The sequence below is a fragment of the Balaenoptera musculus genome, chromosome 21 (assembly GCF_009873245.2).
Source record: "Balaenoptera musculus isolate JJ_BM4_2016_0621 chromosome 21, mBalMus1.pri.v3, whole genome shotgun sequence".
Lineage (NCBI taxonomy): Eukaryota > Metazoa > Chordata > Mammalia > Artiodactyla > Balaenopteridae > Balaenoptera > Balaenoptera musculus.
Window position 1 is genome coordinate 23,947,928 of NC_045805.1, and position 3,209 is coordinate 23,951,136.

At 38.5% G+C, this 3,209-nt stretch overlaps 1 non-coding gene across 1 annotated transcript; it reads right to left on the reverse strand.

The window, feature by feature from the left end:
• Positions 1-2,780: 2,780 nt before the first annotated feature.
• LOC118888096 lies at positions 2,781-2,888 on the reverse strand. The gene has a single exon (XR_005018242.1). It is a non-coding gene; the product is annotated as a U6 spliceosomal RNA (small nuclear RNA).
• Between the last annotated feature and the right edge of the window lie 321 nt (positions 2,889-3,209).

The following is a 3,209-nucleotide window of genomic DNA, read 5'->3' on the forward strand; positions in this document are numbered from 1 at the left end:
TAAATACTCTTTATTTTTCAGAGCAGTTTTAGGTTCACAGCAAAACTGACAGGAAGGTACAGAGAGTTCCCTTATTCCCCTACCCCCATATATGCCCAGGCTCCCACACTGTTGACATCCTGCACCACAGTGGTGTATTTGATACAACTGATGAACCTATACTGACATCATTATACCCTAAAGTCCACAGTTTACATTAGGGTTCCCCCTTGGTGTTGTACATTCTACAAGTTTTCACAAACGTATAATGACACACACCCACTTTTATAGTGTTAAACAGAATAGTTTCACTGTCCTAAAAATCCTCTGTGCTCTGTCTATTCATCCCTTCCTCCACTAACCCCTGAACATTCTACTGTCTCCATAGTTTTGACTTTTCCAGAATGTCATATAGTTGGAATCATACAGTATATAGCTTTTATAGATTGGCTTCTTTCGTTTAGTACTATGCACTTAAGTTTCCTCCATACCTTTTCAGGGCTTGGTAACTCATTTCTTTTTTAGTAGTGAATAATATTCCATTGTGTAATGTACCATAGTTTTTTTAACCATTCACCTATTGAAGGACATCTTGATTGCTGCTAGTTTTTGCAGTTATGAACAAAGACGTTATAAACATCTGGGTGCAGGTTTTTGTGTGGACAGAAGTTTTCAACTCATTTGGGTAGATACCAAGGAGCATGATTGCTGGATTGTGTAGTATGAGTATATTTGGTTCTGTATGAAACTGCCAAACTGTCTTCCAAAGTGGCTATACCATTTTGTATTCCCACCAGCAATGAACGTGAGTTCCTGTTGCTCCACATCCTCACCAATAGGTGATGTTGTCAGAGTTTGGGATTTTTTTCATTCGAATAGGTGTGTAGTCATATCTCACTGTTGTTTTAATCTGCATTTCCCTAATAACATATGGTGTTGAGCATCTTTTTACATGCTCATTTTCCATCTTTATACCTTCTTTGGTGATGTGTCTGTTCAGATATTTTGCCCATTTTAAAATTAGGTTGGGGCTTCCCTGGTGGCGCAGTGGTTGAGAATCTGCCTGCCAATGCAGGGGACACGGGTTCGAGCCCTGGTCTGGGAAGATCCCACATGCCACGGAGCAACTGGGCCCGTGAGCCACAATTACTGAGCCTGTGCGTCTGGAGCCCGTGCTCCACAACAAGAGAGGCCCGCACACCATGATGAAGAGTGGCCCCCGCTTGCCGCAACTGGAGAAAGCCCTCACACAGAAACGAAGACCCAACACAGCCAAAAAAATAATAAATAAATAAATAAATAAATTAAAAAAAAAAAAAAATTAGGTTGTTCATTTTCTTATTGTTGAGTTTTAAGTGTTCTTTGTATATTCTGGATAACGATCCTTTTATGAGATGCCTTTTGCAAATATTTTATAATATTCTGTGGCTTGGTTTCTCATTTTCTTGACTGAGTCTTTTGCAGAACAGAATTTTTTTTTAATTTTAATGAAATCCAGCTTATCAGTTACTTCTTTCATAGAACATACATTTGGTGTTGTATTTAAAAAGTCATTGCCATAACAAAGGTCATCTAGATTTCCCCCTCTGTTATCTTGTAGGAGAGTTTTATAGTTTTGCATTCACTTTAGGTTTATGTTCCATTTTGAGTTAATTTTGTGATGGGTGTAAGGTCTGTGTGCAGATTCTTTTTTTTTCCTTTCTTTTTTTTTTGTTTTTTGCTTGTTTGTTTTTTGTTTTTATGTGGATGTCTGTTGTTGCAGCACCATTTGTTGAAAAGACTATTGTTTCTCCATTGTATTGCCTTTACTGCTCTGTCAAAGATGAATTGACTATATTTATGTGGGTCTATTTCGGGGTTCTCTGTTCTGTTCTATTGATCTATTAGTCTATTTTTTTGCCAATAAAAGACTATCTTGATTACTGTCTTGAAGTCAGTTTGTGTCAGTCCTCTGACTTTGTTCTTCTCCTTCAATATTGTGTTGGCTATTCTGGATCTTTTGCCTCACCATATTAACTTTAGAATCAGTTTGTCAATATCCACAAAACAACTTGCTGGGATTTTGACTGGGATTGCATTGAATTTATACATCAAGTTGGAAAGAACTGACCTCTTGACAATGTTGAGTCTTCCTATCTGTGAATATTGAATAGCTCTTCATTTATTCATTTCTTTTATTTCTTTCATCAGAGTTTTGTAGTTTTCCTCACATAGATCTTGTTCATGTTATTTGAGATTTATACCTAAGTATGTCATTATTGGGGGTGCTAATTTTTTTTTTTAATTAATTAATTAATTAATTAATAATTTTGGCTGTGTTGGGTCTTCGTTTCTGTGCGAGGGCTTTCTCTAGTTGCAGCAAGCGGGGGCCACTCTTCATCGCGGTGCACAGGCCTCTCACTGTCGCAGCCTCTCGTGGCAGAGCACAGGCTCCAGACGCGCAGGCTCAGTAGTTGTGGCTCACGGGCCTAGTTGCTCCGCGGCATGTGGGATCTTCCCAGACCAGGGCTCGAACCCGTGTCCCCTGCATTGGCAGGCAGATTCTCAATCACTGCGCCACCAGGGAAGCCCGGGGGTGCTAATTTAAATGGTATTGTTTTTTATTTCAAATTACTGATATATAGGAAAGTGATTGAATTTTGTATTTTAACCTTGTATCCTGCAACCTTGCTATAATCACCCAACTTTAGTTCCAGGGTTTTTTTGGTCGATTCTTTCAGATTTTCTACATAGACAGTCATGTCATCTTCAAACAAAGACAGTTTTATTTATTTCTTCCCAACGTGTATACCTTTTTTTTTTTTAAATATGTACGCTTCACGAATGTGCGTGCCCATCCTTGCGCAGGGGCCATGCTAATCTTCTCTGTATCGTTCCAATTTTATTATACGTGCTGCCGAAGTGAGCACTCCAACCTGTATCCCTTTTATATCCCTTTCTTGTCTTGTTGCATTAGCTAGGACTTGCAATACAGTGTTTAAAAGGAATGGTGGGAGAAAATATCCTTGCCTTGTTTCTGATCTTAGCAGGAAAGAATGTAGTTTCTCACCATTTGTTATATTAGGCATAGTTTTTCTGTAGATGTTCTTTATCAAATTGAGGAAGTTCCTGCTCTATTCCTAGCTTGCTGAAAGTTTTTACCACGCATGGGTGTTGGATTTTGTCAAATATTTTTTCTGCATCTATCGATATGATCACGTGATTTTTCTCCTTTAGCCTGTTGATGTGAT